The sequence below is a fragment of the Rhinopithecus bieti genome, unplaced genomic scaffold (assembly GCF_001698545.2).
Source record: "Rhinopithecus bieti isolate Rb0 unplaced genomic scaffold, ASM169854v2 scaffold_81698, whole genome shotgun sequence".
NCBI classification, from domain to species: Eukaryota; Metazoa; Chordata; class Mammalia; order Primates; family Cercopithecidae; genus Rhinopithecus; species Rhinopithecus bieti.
The window spans coordinates 11,181-29,477 of NW_016829788.1; the positions used below are offsets into that span (position 1 = coordinate 11,181).

Here is an 18,297-nt window from a genome sequence, read left to right on the forward strand (position 1 = left end):
ACCTGGGAGGCAGAGGTTGCAGTAAGTCAAGATTGCAGCACTGCACTCCAGCCTGGGTGACAGAGAGAGACTCTGTCACAAAAGAAAAATAAATAAATAAAATTTAAAAATAACAAATAAAAGGAAGGCCTCTGAGTAGGCACTCCAGGGTCCTTCCTGTGTCTGAGACCTCTCCCTGGCCAGAGCAGCTGTGTGGAAAGTGCTACTTGAAATCAGCAGAGCAGGGTTCGAGTCTTAGCTCTGCTGCGCACCAGCAGTTTGGCTTGAGGTTGTTACTCTCCCCCTCTCTGTGCCTCATGTCCCTGCCTCTAAAGAAGGGAGAGTGGTCAACATTTGTCCTCTGCCTCCCTGGTCTGCACTCACCCCTCTTACAGCAATGCCTGTAGGTTTTCACTTTGGGCTCCGCCCCTCCCCAGCTCTCAGGCAGGGCCCATACCACATTCAGAACATAAAGCCTTTGGTGTGTTCCTCAAACCACCGGGAACATTGCTTTCTTCTGGCTACAGTAATTGACTCAGGGACAGACCAGGGACCTGAGCTGGTCATCAGGGTGGATGGCTAGGGTCCTGCAGGAGCTGCTGGAAAAGAGATTTTCACTTTCCCACTGGCCTTGGGGCTCTGGGGATATAAACCTACAGCCACCTGGCCACTGTGAGAAGAGAACCCAGGGCTGTTGGGGTGACAACACGGTGCCAGCTCAAGGAGGAAAGAACCAAGAGACAGGGCGGCATGGTCCGGGAGACACTATCAAATCCAGAAACCCGCCATGCCTGAAGCCAGACCTAGCCCCTCGACGTTTCAGTCACATAAACCAATCTGTTCCCTTTTTTGTTAAAGCCTGTTTGAGGAGTCCTGTGTCACTTGGAACAAAAATGTCCTAATCAATACAAATCAATAATACTTCAGAGGGTCACTGTACGATTCAACAGAATGAGATCATCAGACTATGACCTTTTTGAGGACAGGTGCAGTCTTATTCACACGGGTGTTCCTAGTCACTGACCCATAGTAGATGCTCAAATGTTTGTAGAATAAATGAATATCATGTTTAAATGCTTCTAAAGCTTTTAAGTTTCTTAATAAATGTAGTTAATAGTATATTCCAGCAAAATTAATCATATCATCTGTTCTTGTGGCATATTACCCTTCTCCTAAAATTTGGACAGTGAGTCAATAATCCCACTATGGCTTCCCTCATTAATTAAATAATGGAGCCAGAAGTGGTGGCTCACACCTGTAATACCAACACTTTGGGAGGCAGAAGATCTGAGGCAGGCAGATTACTTGAGCTCAGGAGTTCGAGACCAGCCTGGGCGACACGGCAAAACTCCATCTCTACAAAAAATACAAAAATTAGCACTGGGCATGGTGGCACGAGCCTGTGGTCCCAGCTACTTGGTAGGCTGAAGGGGGAGGATCAATTGAGCCCGGGAGATCGAGGCGGCAGTGAGCCATGTTCTCACCACTGCACTCCAACCTGGGCAACAAAGTGAGACTCTGTCTAAAAAATAAATGAATAAAAATAAAATTAAATAACGGGGGCAGAGCAGGATCAGCTAACTCTGACTTAGAGGGTCACACGGGGCTTCCCTGAGGAAGCGTCTGCTGGGGACTGGGGGCCAAGGAAGAGTTCGCTGGCTGATGGGGATGGGTGGGAAAGTGTGGGAGGAAGAGAAAACAGCCTGTGCAAAGGCAAGAAGTTTGAGGAACAGAGGTCAGTGTGGTTTGAGAGGAGAGACCCAGGCGGTGTGCACTGAAGAGGCTGGCAGAATGCAGGGGGACCCCTACTGGGAGCTGGGACTTCAGCCTTAGAGTGAAGGGGAGGTGCTGAAGGGGCACGGCAGGGGTGCATGCTCAGACTCACACTGCTGGAGAGCTCCTGGGCTGAAGAGTGAAGGAACATTGGGCAGCACACCAGGAGTGTGGCCAGAGCCCAAGGAGAGGCAGCACGATGGAGGGAAATGGGTTGATTCCAGGGTTGTTGGGAAGGCAGAACAGTGATGGCATGGATGTTGGGAAAGAGGGAGGGGGAAGAGTCAAGGGCAGTTGGGAGGACCGTGCAGCCATGCCCTGAGAAAGATTTCCACAGGGAAGAGCGAGATGGGCATTCCCATTCTCCTCTTTCCATGGCTAAGGAACATTGTGTAGGCCCACCCAACCCTTGGACTTTATAGTGGGCGGTGGGTGGGAGAACTGCTGGGGCGCTGGCTGGGTTTTTCTTTTTCTTCTTTTCAGAGATGGGGTCTTGCTCTGTTACCCAGGCTGGAGTGCAGTGGCATGATCACAGCTCACTGCAGCCTCCAACTCCTGGGCCCAAGTGATCCTCCTACCAAGTAGCTGGGACTACAGGCATGCACCACCAGGCCCAGCTACTTTTTCAAATATTTTGTAGAGACAGCCTCACTATGTTGCCCAGGCTGGTCTCAAACTCCTGGACTCAAACGATCCTCCTGCCTTGGCCTCCCAGAGTGCTGGGATTACAGGTGTGAGCCACCACGCCTGGCAGGCTGGGTTTCTATGGAAAGTGCTGAAAGGTAGTGAGGTTATTTGAATGGTGGAAGTTGGGAGTGAGGGGGAGGCGGCAGCCACCACACATGCAAGGACAGGGACACACACAGGTACTTAGGGAAACAGGCTTTCAAACGTTTTGCTACATCAGTGTAATTTCCTGCATTCATTTCCTAGGGCTGCCATTGCTACAAACTTAGTGGCTTGAAACAAAAGACATTTATTCTCCCACAGGTCTGGAGGCTACAAGCCTGAAACCCAAGTGTCAGCAGGGCCACAGTCCTCTTCTAGCTTCTGGCAGCTTTGATCACATTATTAGATTAGTGCAAAAGTAATTGTGGTTTTGCTGTTAAAGGTAATAGCAAACTTTTAATGGCAAAACCGCAGTTACTTTCACACTAACACGTAAGTTCCAAGTGTTCTTTCTGTATTCTAAATACAAGTCCCTTATCAGATTTATGATGTGCAAATATTTTCTCCCATTCTGTGGGTTGCCTTCTAACTCTTTTCACAGTGTCCTTTGAAGCATGAAAGTTTTAAATTTTGATGAAGTCCAATTTATCAAATGTTTCTTTGGTTGCTTATGCTTTGGATGTCATAGCTAAGAAATGACTTCCAAACCTAAGCTACTGAAGATTTTCCCCTCTCTTTTCTTCTAAGAGTTTAATAGTTTTAGCACATATATTTAGTTATTCTTTATGTCTACCCAATGTTTTGATTATAATAAGATGAGGGCCCACAAAGTGGCTAAATGAGTAAGAAGAGATTGTGGGAAGGGCCTGCGCAGGCTTTGGAGACAGCTCCTGACGCCCTCCTCCTCTTCCCCATCCTCATCCCCAGGGGTCCATATCCTGTAGGAGCTGCCACCCAAGGCCGGAATGCCCCTCATGGAAGGGAGTTCTTGAGCGCAGCTGAGAGGGCTGTCTCAGGTCTGCAGGGGTGGAGACAAACCCTGGAGCAAGACTGCAAGGCACTGGGCATGGTGGTTCATGTCTGTCATCCCAGCTACTCAGGAGGCTGAGGCTGGAGGATCGGTGGAGCCAGGGAGTTTGAGACCAGCCTGGGCAACATAGCAAGACCTCATCTCTAAAAAAATAAAAATAAAAATAAATTTGCCAGAAGTGGTGGTGCCTGCCTGTGGTCCCAGCTACTCAGAAGGCTGAGGCAAGAGGATCACTTGAGCCTAGGAGGTCAGGGCTGAAGTGAACTATGGTCATGCCACTGCACTCCAACCTGGGCAACAGAGTGAGGCCCCACCTCTAAAAGCAAAAACAAAAAGAGCTATAGGACAAGAGTCAAGAACCAGAGAAGCTGGTTTTCCAGAATGTACCAGAAACAGAGCTGGAGCAGACTGCCAGGGGGAAGAAGCATGTGGTCAAAAATGAAACAATCCGCCCACCAGAATAGCCGGCCAAAAAACAAAACACAAAAAATAAAGCAAACAAACGAAAAACAGGTACAGCCAAGTATTGATGAGCACGACAAGCAACCGTAACTCTCATACGCGGCCGGTGGAAGTGAAAATTGTTCCAGTCACTTTGGAAAATGGCAACTTTCCGCTAAGTTGAACAGAAACTTGCCTCTGACCCAGCAGTCCACATCTAGGTACATACCCAGCATGAATACACACATATGTTCCCCAAGACAGGTACGAGAATGGTCACAGAAGCTATATGCTTAATAGCCAACAACTGGAAATGACTTAAACGTCCATCAGCAGAATGAATAAATAAATTGTGGCTTACCTACACCGTGGAATATATTATACAGCAATGAGAAGGAATAAACCACAGTGAGAATAAATCTCACATACACAGCATTAACCAGAAGAAGTTAGACTCAAAAGAATATATATTGCAATGTTATAATTATATAAAATACAGCCAGGCACCGTGGCTCACACCTGTAATCCCAGCATTTTGGGAGGCCAAGTCATGTGGATTGCTTGAGCCCAAGAGTTCAAGACCAGCCTAGGAAACAATTAGACTCCGTCTCTGCAAAAAGACAAAAAAATCAACCAGGCGTGGTGGCATATGCCTGTAGTCTGAACTGGGAGGATAGCTTGAGGCTGGGAGGTTGAGGCTGCAGTGAACTGTGCACTCCAGGCTGGCAGTCTGCTCCAGCTCTGTTTCTGGTACATTCCAGAAAACCAGCTCCTCTGGTTCTTCCCTTTTGTCCTATAGCTCTTTTGTTTTGTTTTAGAGCTGTGCACTCCAGCCTGGGTGACAGAGCAAGACGTTATCTCACAAAATAAAATAAAGTAGGCCGGGCACGGTGGCTCACGCCTGTAATCTCAGCACTTTGGGAGGCCGAGGCAGGTGGATCACTTGAGGCCAGGAGTTCGAGACCAGACTGGCCACCATGGTGAAACCCCATCCCTACTAAAAATACAAAAATTAGCCAGGCATGGTGGTGTGTGCCTGTTAGTCCTAGCCACTCTGGAGGCTGAGGCAGGAGAATTGCTTAGACCTGGGAGGCAGAGGTTGCAGTGAGCCAAGATAGCACCACTATACTCCAGCCTGGGCAATGGAGCAAGACTCTGTCCTAAAATAAAATAAAATAATAAAATAAAATGTAATATAAAATAAAATAAAATTAATACAATAAAATAAAATACAAAGCATGAAAATTAATGCTGATAGGGTTAGAAGGGTCAGCCTTGGGAAGCTAGTGACTGAAGGCAGCACAGGGCAGGAGCTGTTTGCATTCTCTTTCTTAATTTGGGTGCTGCTTACGTGAATCTGCTCACATTGAAAATTCATGAAACTGTCAACTTCTGATTTTGATTATTTTGGGCATGTATATTGAATCATAAAACTTACAACAACAAAAAACAGAACAAGCAGAAACTGGGTGTGACGCTATGGTCAGGGGTGGAATGGAGATGAGTCTCTGTAGGGCTGGCCCCAGCCCAGGGTTCCTCTTCTGTGGGGGGTGACACACTTCCAGCCTTGGGGGTGACATTTAAAGCAACAGAACTCTTCCAGGCAAATGTGTGGAAGGTAAGGAGCAAATTAATTAACAAGTCCCTTCCTTCTTTCTCTCTCTCCATCCTTCCTCCTTTTATTCATTTATTCTTTTGTTTTGTTTTTTTGTTTTTCTTTTTGAGATTGGGTCTCACTGTCTTGCCCAGACTGGAGTACAATGGTGTTATGTCCACTCACTGAAGCCTCAGCCTCCCGGGCTCAACTGATCCTGTCACCTCAGCCTCCCGAGTAGCTAGGATTACAGGCACACACCACTATGCCCTGCTAATCTATGTATTTTTTGTAGAGTTGGGGTTTCACCATGTCATCCAGGCTGGTCTTGAACTCTTGGGCTCAAGTGATCCTCCAGCCTCAGCCTCCCTAAGTGCTGGGATTACAGGCGTGAGGCACCATGCCCAGCCAATTCATTCATTCTTTTATTTACACTTTCAGAACTCATTTATTGAGCACCACATCAGCCAATCCCTAGGCACTCAAAGAGAAGTAACTCACAGCCCCTGCCCTCACGAAGCCTACGGTCTGGCGGGGGAAGCCGACCCAGATCAAATTAGTCCAACCTAGAGGGAAGGGGGTCCTGACAGGCATTCATCCTGGGAGCAACGTGGTCAGATCAGGCTGGCTGGTGGACAGGGCAGGGCAGGGAAGTAGTCAGGGAAGGTTTCTCAGAAAAGGTGATGCAGGATCAGGGGCCTTAAGCAGGTGCTGACCAGGCAGGTTAAGGAGGTAACACCCAGCTGGGTCCCTCCCTTCATCTTATAACTATGTGGACATTATTCAGGAGGTGAGTATGAAGAATAGGGGGCAAGTCAAGAACCAAAGAGAAGGCACCTGAGGATGACCTCATGATTTTAGATGACACAGGCTACTATTTTCCAACTGCTAGCTGGAGAGGAATCCAAAACCATCCTGGTAGAGGAGGCTAAGGGGATTTCTCCAGGAGTCACTTTCTCTGAGTCTCGCTTATGAAATGCAAAGGTGGGCTGGACGTGGTGGTTCAAGCCTGTAATCCTAGCACTTTGGGAGGCCGAGGTGGGCGGACCATGAGGTCAGGAGTTCGAGACCAGCCTGACCAACATGGCGAAACCCCATCTCTACTAAAAATACAAAAATTAGCCAGGGGTAGTGGCAGGTGCCTGTAATCCCAGCAACTCAGGAGGCTGAGGCAGGAGAATTGCTTGAACCCGGGAGGCGGAGGTTGCAGTGAGCTGAGATTGCACCACTGCACACTAGCCTGTGTGACAGAGCAAGACACCATCTCAAAAAAAAAAAAAAAAAAAAAAAAAAAAAAAGAAAAGAAAAGAAATGCAAATGCGGCCCTCTCAGGGGTCCAGCAAACAAAGCAAATATATGAATTTGACTGGTTGTGAGGCAGTAGGGAGTGGTGGGGTCTGCGGACCATGTGCTGTGGAAGGAAACAAGAGAAGGCAGACAGGCTGTCAGGAGGTGTGAGGGTTTGAGTTCAATGGGGTGGGGTGGGGAGGGCCCCACTGAGTAGGTGACATTTGAGATAAAACCTAAAAAAGTGAGGAAGTGAGTCTTGGCGATTTCTAAGAGATTCCAGATGGAGGGAACAGCAAAGGTGCTAAGGTGGAGTGAGCAGAGCATGGTTAGGAACGACAAGGAGGCCATCCCAGCACTGTGGGAGGCTGAGGTGGGAGGATTGCTTGAGGCCCGGAGTTCAAGACCAGCCTGGGCAACATAGCGAGATCCTCACCTCACAGTAACTGGCTTCTTTGGCTCTGTGCCAGCAGTTCCTGCAGCCCTTCCTGGGAATGCCCAGCAGGTGTCTCACAGCTTTCTGAGGGATGCTCCCCAGGACTCAACCACTCACAGCTAATGCTGATTTAAAAACAAAACCAAAATCCAGCTGGGCGTGGTGGCAGGCGCCTATAAGTCTAGTTATTCAGGAACCTGAGGCAGGAGAATCACTTGAACCCAGGAGGTGGAGGTTGCAGTGAGCCAAGATCACACCACTGCACTCCAGCCTAGGCGACAGAGTGAGACTCTATCTCAAAAAACTAAATAAGTAAATAAAAAATTAAAAAATAAAAGCAAAACCAATAACCAAAGCAACCAAATTATCAGTGTACAAAGCAGGTGTGAGGCCACCAGATTATCCTGAAGCTACCACTGATCGACTGTGACGATGCTTGTTCTGGCATGTTCCTGAAATCGTCCACTGCTTTCCACAGTGCTCCTGTGAACACCGAGGAGGCTGTACCCCAAATCCCTCTTTTCTCCTTGCCCTGTCCTTGAAATGCTCTTATGCTCTTCAACTCTCTTTCCTCAGGATGACTGCTTCCCAGGAAGCCCTGTAGCCCTCAAGCAAACAGACCCTCAGGAATCTTCCCCTATGGTCTTCCAGGGCTGCTCTGACAGGCCTAAGTACTAGAGGAAAATCAGCTGAGGCAGTAATAAGAGGTTTCCTTCCTTCCTTCCTTTCCCTCCCTCCCTCCCTTCCTTCCTTCCTTCCTTCCTTCCTTCCTTCCTTCCTTCCTTCCTTCCTTCCTTCTTCCTTCCTTCTTCCTTCCTTCTTCCTTCCTTCTTCCTTCCGTCCGTCCTTCTTCCCTCCCTCCCTTCCTTTCTTCCTTCTTTCCATTTACTGGGTTCTTACTTGGTGCCAGACACTGTTTTAGGTCCTAAAGACATAGTAGTACACAAGACAACCACATACACACACACGTATGCAGAGTAATGCATATATTAATTAATTTGACTTAGCCATTCCAGTGACACACATAGTGTATACATATATCAAAGCATCATGTTGTATATTATAAATATATAAAATTTTATTTGTCAATTAAAGAAGAAAAGACAACAACAGAGACTGGGTGCGGTGGCTTACACCTGTAATCCCAACACTTTGGGAGGCTGAGGCAGGTGGATGCCTTGAGACCAGGAGTTTGAGACCAGCCTGACATAGTCTGGTCAGGTTTCAACATGGTGAAACCCCGTCTCTACAAAAAATATAAAAATTAGCCAGGCATGGTAGCACTTGCCTTTATGTAGTACCAGCTACTTGGGAGGCTGAGATGGGAGGATCTTTTGAGCCTAGGGAGGTCAAGGCTGCAGTGAGCCATGATCGCACCACTGCACTCCAGCCTGGGCGAAAGAGTAAGACCCTGTCTAAACAAAACAAGACAAACGAAAAACAGACAACAACAGAACTCCCCTTTCATGGAGCCCAAGTGCTGGTGGACTGTTGCATGCTTATCGGACACTACTGCTGTAAGTAACTTCCATGCACGAGCTCATTTAATCCTCACAATAAGGTATTGTACTACTGCGTCCATTTTACAGATGAGGAAGCCTGAGGTCCTGAGAATTTAGGCAACTAGCTTCCTAATGACAAGGACTACCATTCACTGAGTGCCTACACTACTGTCAGACACTGGGTGGAGCATTTTGCATTCATTATCTGGGCAGCATGGGAGGTGACAGGTCTGAGGAAGGACGGGTATGATTTCAGCTCTAGCTCACGTGTGGCCTTGCATGACTTCTTCCATGTGTCTTAAAGGGACGCACTCTTAGGTGGCTCGGTCTTATGAAATATCTGAAATTTTCAGGCTGAGTGAGTTCCTCTGCCTCCCTGAAACCTGACAGGGAAGGCAGAGGAGACAGGGTCGGGTCCTGAGGACCAGCAGTGGGTGCTGGGGAGCGGGGGTGGATGCGAGGGTGAGGGGCACCTCCCGACACAGCCAGGTCAGCTGGGGACAGCGCCGCCGAATAACTGCAGGCTCTACGTGCTTCCCAGGTAGAGCCCAAGTGGCCCTGGGCTCCTCATGGTTCCAGGGCGACCACGTTTCAGGGCCCACAAGTGATGGAAATTGGGGGAGTATTATCTGCAGACTCTCTGCTGAAAATACATACCATGGGGTGCGGGAAGATTTTTTTTTTGACGGAGTCTGGCTCTGTCGCCCAGGCTGGAGTGCAGTGGCCGGATCTCAGCTCACTGCAAGCTCCGCCTCCTGGGCTTACGCCATTCTCCTGCCTCAGCCTCCCGAGCATCTGGGACTACAGGCGCCCGCCACCTCGCCCAGCTAGTTTTTTGTATTTTTTAGTAGAGACGGGGTTTCACCGTGTTAGCCAGGATGGTCTCGATCTCCTGACCTCGTGATCCGCCCGTCTCGGCCTCCCAAAGTGCTGGGATTACAGGCTTGAGCCACCGCGCCCGGCCTGTGCGGGAAGATTAACACTTGCAGGTCTGTGGGAAACCAGGGGCCTGGGGCCGAGCGTCCTGAATTCCAGTCCCCTACTTCCCAGGGTGGGCTGTGCTGCCTTGGTCAAGGCTCGGGACTCAGTTTCCCTATCCGTGACCGTGAGAGTTCTGACTCCCAGCCAGGCCCTCAGCGGGACAGCCGGGCCGCAGCCGCTCTCTGTCCCTCCCTCCTCTCCGGCCCGGGTCGTGGCGGTGGCGGCCCGGGAAGCCCCAGCGGGCTCCGGCGCCCCCTGCCGGCCGAGAAGGGCCATGCCGCGCCTGCGCCCGCGCGCCTAGAGGCGCTGGGAGGAGACCTGGGAGGGCGCAGGCCGCCGCCCCGGCCGGGCCACGCTGGGGGCACGATGATGTCAGCAGGGGAAAGGAAATGAGTCATCACTCCCCGGGACTGTGGGGCGGTCGGGGGCGAGTGTGGAGACGCGGCCACAGGAACCCAGGACAATGGCGGGAAGTAAGAGGAATGTGGGCTTGGCTGCAGCCGCGCGCCCCTGACCCCTGTAGGCTGGGGCGCAGGGCGGGCCCCGAGGGGTCGGACGGCGGCCAGAACTCAGGCGGGGTCGGATTGGGACGGGGCGGCTGGAAGAGGATGGGGACGCAGCCAAGCCCAGGGTGCCCGGCCTGAACAACAACTCGGGCCGTCTTTCTCACTAGGGATGTTTCCAACACCTCAGCGGACCCCGTCCTCGGCAGTTCTTTCACTTCCCTTAAACTCTACTGAACCTTGGAATAATCCCGGGGGCTGATTAAAACCCGGATCCTCCGGCCCCATCCCGGAGATTCTGATTCAATAGGCCAAAACTGGGCCTCCATGAATTTGCGTTTTTTATTCTTTTTGATTGAGATGGGGTCTAACTATGTTGCCCAGGCTGGTCTCAAACTCCTAGACTCAAGCAATCCTCCCACCTCAACCCCGCAACGTGCTGGGATTACAGGCATGAGCCAGGATCCCAGCCAGAATTTGCATTTTTAACAAACTCCTAGTAGGGGGTGCTGGGCCAGGGTCCTCAGACCACTCTTTGAATAGTGCCACCTTAGAACAAAGTCCAGCTGCTTCGCGAGCCTAGGACCGTCCTCTGTCATGTGGTTCCTCCAGTCTCACCTGTCCCCACCTCCTACCCCTCATCAGTGTATTAGCAAGACCCAACTATCTGCATGTTGCGGTTCTCTCTGTGTGTTTGCACAGGCTATTTCCTTCGAGTGAAATGCCTTCTCCTCACTACACTGCTGCTCAAACTGTCTGACTTCTACCTGCCCTTTAAAATCTTGTCCATGGATGTGTCAAAGAGTATAATCAACAGAGTGAAAAAAGGAACCTATAGAATGGTAGAAAATATTTTCCAATCATAGATCTGATAAGGAATCAATATCCACAGTGTATAAAGAACTACAACTAGACCACAAAAAAATCAATCCTGATTCAAAAATGGGCAAGGACTTGAATAGACATTTATCCAAAGAAAATAAACAAGTGGCCAATAAGCACTTGGGAAGATGTTCAACATCACTAATCGTTAGGGAAATGCAAATCAAAACTGTAGTGAGGCCCCCACCATCCTGACTCTCTCTCCTTCCTTCCTTTAGAGGATGTTGCCTTCCGGATCAACTTCAAGCCTACTCAGGGAGCTGCTCAGCTTCCTCGAGGGCCTGGAGTAGACGGCTTCCATCTTCTCTTTTGCCACCTGTGGAGGTTTTTAAAAGCAAACAGAAATTCAAGTGAATTGTCCTCCTACAGTTACTGACGAAACTATTACAGCTACTTCTGATTATCCATTCAGGTTAAATCAGGCATCATTTCAGTCACCTCCAGGTATGAATGTGTATGGTATAAATTGGAAAGTCAAGTCCTCCTAGGAGATGACTCTTCTGTACAATCCTATTACATTTGCCGTCTCTGTCTTCCTGTACTGCATTGCGTGTACTGTTTTATGTTGGTTATAGGAACCTATATCAGGGTAGTCCTAAACGTCCCATGATTGGCTTTGTCATTACTCTTGTTGTCATCTTTTGCGATTGGCGAGCACTTCAAAAGCTTGCTTGGGCAAAAGCTCTTGCAGATATTAAAATAACTACTGGTCAAAATATTGTTCAGGAACTTCTGCTTGTAAGAAATCATGATGATGTGTTATTTTGGCTCTGTGACCAGCACGGGATTCCTAAATGTATCTGTGATCTTTGTCTTTCTGAATATGATACTTTGGAGGGGAAATCCTTGGTGTGTGTACAAGTATGAGGAGGCCAACTTACACAATTCATGAAATACTTCTGCTCCTCATAGCCAAGGAGGTATTCCACCTCCTGCTGGAATGTAATTAAAGGGAGAAATACACTATATGAAATATATGTCTATATCATGACTCGTTGCCAACATCTTAAGGCACATTTGTTTTCAATAAAAGTAATGTGTTTTTTTTTAAGTCACACAATGAGATATCACCTCACATCCATCAGAATTGCTACTGTAAAACAAAAACAGAAAATAACAAGTGTGGACAAGAATGTGAAGAAATTGAAACCCTTGTGCAGTTGGAGGGAATGTAAAATGGTCCAGCCACTGTGGAAAACGTGTCTTCATCTGTTTCCTGTTGTTATAACTGAACACCTGAGACTGGGTAAATTATAAAGAAAAGAATTTATTTCTTACAGTTCTGGAGGCTGGGAAGTCCTAGGTCAAGGGACTGCATCTGCTTGGCCTCTGGGGAAGGCCTCATGTCATAACATGGCAGAAGGCATCACGTGGGAAAGGGGTGCACTGAGAGCCAAACTGCCTTTAATAACAAACCCAGGCTGGGCACAGCGGCTCACGCCTGTAATCCCAGCACTTTGGGGGGCGTCAAGGCCTGCAGATCGCTGAGGCCAGGAGTTTGAGACCATCCTGGCCAACGTGGTGAAACCTTGTCTCTACTAAAAATACAAAAATTAGCCAGGGGCGGTGGCAGGTGCCTGTAATCTCAGCTACTTGGGAGGATGAGGAAGGAGGATCATTTGAACCCTGGAGGCAGAGACTGCAGTGAGCCAAGACTGTGCCACTGCACTCCAGCCTGGGTGACAGAGTAAGACTCTGTCTCAAATAATATAATATAATATAATATGGCACAAAGAATACTAAACAGACCTCTGTACTTGCCCACACAGGTTTAACAAATGTCAACAGTTTGCCATATTTGCTTTCTATTTCTCTTTTTTGGAAAAAAACAAACCAAAAAAAACCCCCAAAACTCTGATAAATCTAAAGCCCTCCCATTTTCCTTTGTATAGGTAACCAGTGTCTCAAGTTAGTGTAGATTCTTCTTGACCATATATATACACATACATACATACACATTTACTACAGAGGTATATACATATATAAAATACGGGGACCCAGGAAGCGATCCTCCTGCCTCAGCCTCTGAAGTAGCTGAGATTACAGGTATAAGCTACTACGCCTGGCTAATTTTTGTATTTTTAGTAGAGATGGAGTTTCACCATGTTGGCCAGGCTAGTCTCGAATTCCTGGGCTCAAGTGACCCATGCACCTCAGCTTCCCAAGGTGTTGGGATTACATACACACATATAACACATACATTAACAATATATATACATATATACTATCATACTGTGTAAATCTCTTTGAAATTTGTTTTTTCACTCATTTTTTTGAGATTTACCCATGTTAGTACATTGTAGATCTGATTCGTTAATTTAAAATGCTCTATAGTTTCCCATTGTTTGAATAAAACTATTTATTTATTTGTTCCCTTCCTAATGGACTGTTGGTTGTTTCCATTTTTGTTATTACACAGCACTGCAGTGAAAATTCTTGAATTGATGTGTGGGCGTTTTTTCCTTTTGAGACAGGGTATTGCTCTGTCACCCAGGCTGGAGTGCATTGGCACAATCACAGCTCACTGAAGCCTCAACATCCTAGGTTCAAGCAATCCTCCCACCTCAGCCTCCCAAGTAGCTGAGACTACAGGCGCATGCGACCATACCCAGCTAAATTTAAAATTTTTTGTAGAGACGGGTCTTGCCATGTTGACCAGGAGGATGGTCTCAAACTCCTGGGCTCAAGTGATCCACCCGCCTCAGCCTCCGGAAGTGCTGGGATTACAGGCGTGAGCTACCGCGCCCGGCCTATTTTGCTAGGCATATGGTTGCTAGATCACAGTGCATGCACATCTTCGACTTTTAGTAGCTATCGCCAAATTCCCCAAAATTGATCTGAAACCAGTGGGGCGCGTCAGCAATGCTCCTAGCGTGCACACACCAGGCCGGGCTGTGACAGCCCGAGGGCTGGGCCCCAACCCCACTTCGAGATCCGAGCCGGGGCAACGGGAGCGGGCACCTCCAAGCCTGCAAGGACAAGGCGAGCAACTTCCTGGTCCCCCAAAAGTGCAGAGAGGCCTGGGTCCACAGTCCGGACTTGGGTGGCTGCTGCCGCTATCGGGAGGGTGAGGCTGCTGCCGCTCTCGGCGCCCGCCTGCTACGTGGAGCATGATGCCGGGGCCGCACCCCTCGCGGCCTGGGGCGGGGGCTCCTGGTCCTCGCAGGGCTGGGGCCGGGTCTGGGTTTGGGGCAGGGGCATCGTCTCCGCGAACCTATCCCCGTGGCCGCGGCACTCAGGAGTGGCCCGGAGTTCCCCTCGCCCGGTTCGCGGCACGGCCCGGGGCGGGGCGCCTCCGGAGCGGATGGTGGGCCCCGGCCCAGCCTTCGAGAGTGTCAGGCCCGCGGTCACCCGGATGCGGGGCGGACCCCAGGGACACGGCCCCGGGCGGCCCTACGCAGAGCCTCCTCCGGAGGCGCAGGAACTCCGCACCCTTGGTAGGGTAGGCGCCGCTCTCCCTTCCGGCGCTGGGCCCCGGAATGAGGCCCCAGCTTCGCCTCCTCCCAGCGGTCTCCCGGCAGCAGCAGCGGGCGAGAGCGGCGACGCGGGGCCAGGGTCCTGAGCCCCGGAGGCTCGGGCCTGGGGGCACGTCCCGCCCGGCCGCGCGAGGGTGAGGGCGGCGCAGTCGGTTGCCTCCGGGACGCGAGCACAGTGTACCCCCAGTCGCCACTGCTGCTCCGGCAGCCCCTCCTGCCACCGCCGCCCGTGCCCCAGCGCTGCGGACGGCCCGCCGCTGCCATGAGTATATTAAATTAATATGTTAATATTAACACTACAGGTAGCCTCAAATTGGTTCATATCAGGTTTTATCACAAAGTGAGTTTAAACCAGAACGGGCGCGGTGGCTCACGCCTGTCATCCCGGCACTTTGGGAGGCCCAGGCGGGCAGATCACCTGAGGTCGGGAGTTCGAGACCAGCCTGGCCAACATAGCAAACCCCCTTCTCCACTAAAAATACAAAAATTAGCCAGGTGTGGTGGAGGTTGCCAGGAGACTGAGGCAAGATAATCTCTTGAACCCGGGAGGTAGAGAATGCAGTGAGCCGAGATCTCACCACTGCACTCCAGCTGGGCAATAGAGCGAGACTTGGCTCAAAAATAAATAAATAAATAAATAAATAAATAAATAAATAAGGGAGTTTAAACCAAATTTAGGGGAGCAAACTTAGTTTTCAGAGTTTTTCTATTTTGGAATTGCAAATAAAGGATTTTAAGTTTCTACCAATTTATATTCCCACCAGCCACTTATGACTTCTCATTTCCCCATATCTTTGCCAATATGGTGTTATTAGGCTTTTTAATTTTTGCCAATCTGATGAGTGTGAAATGAAGTCTTTATTTTGATTTGAATTATCATAATTACTAGTGAGGTTGAGCATTTTTCATTTGTTTATGACAATTCCGGTTTCCTCTTCTGTGAATTTCCTGTTTCTCTTAAATTGTTCTTCTTTTATTGATGTATTCTGGACACAAACAAGTTGTAATGAATTGCCAATATCTTGCCTTTTCATATTTATGGTTTCATCATAAAGAAGTTTAAAATTTCAAGGTGGTCAAATTCATTAACATTTTCCTTTATAAATTATGTCCTTCTTATCTTATTTAAGAAACTCACCCCCCTTCAAGTTCATGGTTGTATTTGCTTGCAGATTTTTTTTAAGTTTTAAAGTTTGGCTTTTTATATTTAGTTTTAAAAAATATATCCGGAGTCTGTCTTTGTGTGTGATGTGAGGAAGGAATCTAGTTTTACATTTCGCATCTGTTAGACAGCTGTTCTGGTATCATGTACAAATTGGTGTCTTCTTTTCCCTCTGATGTGTAGTAAAACCGCCTCTGTCACAGTCCAAGTTCCCATCAATATGTGGCCCATCTCTGGGTCCTCTGTTCAGCCCCATGGTCTCTTTGTCTGTCTTGCTAATAATAATTCTTTATTATGGTAGGACAAGCCCCTCCCATCTTATTTCTCACTTTCTTCTTCAATAGTGTCCTAGCTGGTCTTGACCCCCAGTCCTTTATTATATACATTTTTTAAAAACTTGTCTATTTCCATAGAAAAACTAGTTGGACTTTTTTTTTTTTTTTTTGAGACAGAGTCTTCCTCTGTCGCCCAGGCTGGAGTGCAATGGCGTGATCTCAGCTCACTGCAACCTCCGCCTCCTAGGTTCAAGCAATTCTCCTGCCTCAGCCTCCCAAGTAACTGGGATTACAGGCATGTACCACCATGCCCAGCTAATTTTTGTATTTTTAGTAGAGATAGGGTTTTGCCATGTTGGCCCACCTGGCTGGTCTCAAACTCCTGACCTCCGGTGATCCGCCTGCCTCAGCCTCCCAAAGTGCTGCGATTACAGGTATGAGCCACCGTGCCTGGTCAGGATTTTTTTTTTTTAAAACAAACTCAGATCACAAAAAACTGGTTGGATTTTGATGAGTATTGTCTTTGGGTCACAATTTCCCTGTTAATAAGGAGGGATGAAAATACTTATTTTATTTTTTGACACATAGTCTGGCCCTGTCACCCAGGCTGGAACGCAGTGGTGAAATAATGGCTCACTGCAGCCTCAACCTCCTGGGCTCAAGCAATCCTCCCACCTCAGCCTCCTAAGTAGCTGGGACCACAGGTATGTGCCACTATGCCTGGCTAATTTTTGTATTTTTTGTTGTGACAGTGTTTCGCCCAGGCTGGCCTCAAACTCTTGAGGCCAAGCGATCCACCTACCTCAGCCTCCCACAGTGCTGGGATTATAAGCATGAGCCACCGTACCCGGCCTGAAAATACTTTTTCTTTTCCCTCAAAGGAGAGAGGGCAGTCACACCCCACTTATTCTGAGGTTACATTTCAGCAAACTCCAAAGTCTGGAAAACAAGAGAAAATAAGAATAAGGTCAAAACAGCCTCTGATAAGCTCTAGACACCTCAGAGCCTATGTGCTAAATCACACCCACTTTTGTCACAAGTGGTCTTCTCAGGCCTCCCTCAGAACCTGTTTACGTTAGTCACTGTTCTAGGAAATTGATGGTCTGATTTCCCAGCCTACAGCAGATTTAAGGCAGCTCCAACTTAGAAGAAACATGGAGGAAAACATGCTGATAACTAACATCTGACAGAGATAGGAAAGTCCAACTACTTATCAAAACCAGCTGCAGGAACATGAGAGGGCAGCAGACCAGGGCTGCTCACTTCTGAAACCTTTGGAGGCCCCACTGCACATATGATGGACAGAAGGCAGCTCTGTTCCACACAGTCATTCAGGAGCCAGGAGTTAACCCCTCCTTGTGGGTTCCGGGGCTGCTCTGGCTGTGGACATTCTAGGCAGAGTGGGAAGGTACAGTGAAGAAGTTCAAGTCCAGCATTTCCTCCTAGGCAAGTGACGGCGAAGATGCACCCACTTACTGCAATTTCATCCCATTGCTGAGAGGTTGGCACTAGGCCCTACCCAGCTGCCCAAGGACTGCGAGATGTAGTCTTTGCTGGGCATATAAGGCCTTCTAGAGCATCGTAGTGATATAGGAGTTAAGACATTTCTGGCTGGACATGGTGGCTCATGCCTGTAATCCCAACACTTTGGGAGGTCAAGGAGGGTGGATCACAAGGTCAAGAGATCGAGACCATCCTGGCCAACATGGTGAAACCCTGTCTCTACTAAAAATACAAAAATAGCTGGGCATGGTGGCGGGTGCCTGTAGTTCCAGCTACTTGGGAGGCTGAGGCAAGAGAATCGCTTGAACCCAGGAGGCGGAGGTTGCAGTGAGCCAAGATCGCACCAATGCACTCCAGCCTGGCAACAGAGCGAGACTCTGTCTCAAAAAATAAAATAAAATAGAATAAAAATGAAAGAAATTTCTTAGGCAGATAATGAGGGCAAGGATGTCCTCAGTAAGGTTTTCTTTTAATCAAAAGCAGCCCCAAAGCATTTCTTTTCTAACAAAGAGCAGCCTTTAAAATCGAGCTGCAGACGTAGATAAGCAAGCTGGAAACTTGCACGGGTGAATGCTGGCAGCTGTGCCGACAGGAAAATGCTACCTGGGGGCCAAAATGTCATGTTCAACTTTTCTTCCCTTTGTCAACCACATGTACAGTAAGGAACAGACAACATGGCGCCGGCCAGATAGAGACCCAATCTGTATAATAAAAGATTAGGGTGGAATGGCCAGCTTTTTCACGTACTATGCAAACGTCACACCTGGCCCAACCAATCGCTCAGGCCCTATGTAAATCAGACAC

General features: G+C 48.6%; 1 long non-coding RNA gene across 2 annotated transcripts in view; it reads right to left on the reverse strand.

Moving 5' to 3' along the window:
- Positions 1-11,307: 11,307 nt before the first annotated feature.
- Positions 11,308-18,297, reverse strand: part of LOC108524073 (uncharacterized) — a 19,472-nt gene continuing 12,482 nt past the window's right edge. For both annotated transcript variants that reach the window (XR_001883966.1, XR_001883967.1), the window contains 2 exons: positions 16,793-16,929; positions 11,308-11,393 (listed from right to left, as the gene is read on the reverse strand). This is a non-coding gene — a long non-coding RNA (uncharacterized LOC108524073). The remainder of the gene's footprint in view (positions 11,394-16,792; positions 16,930-18,297) is intronic.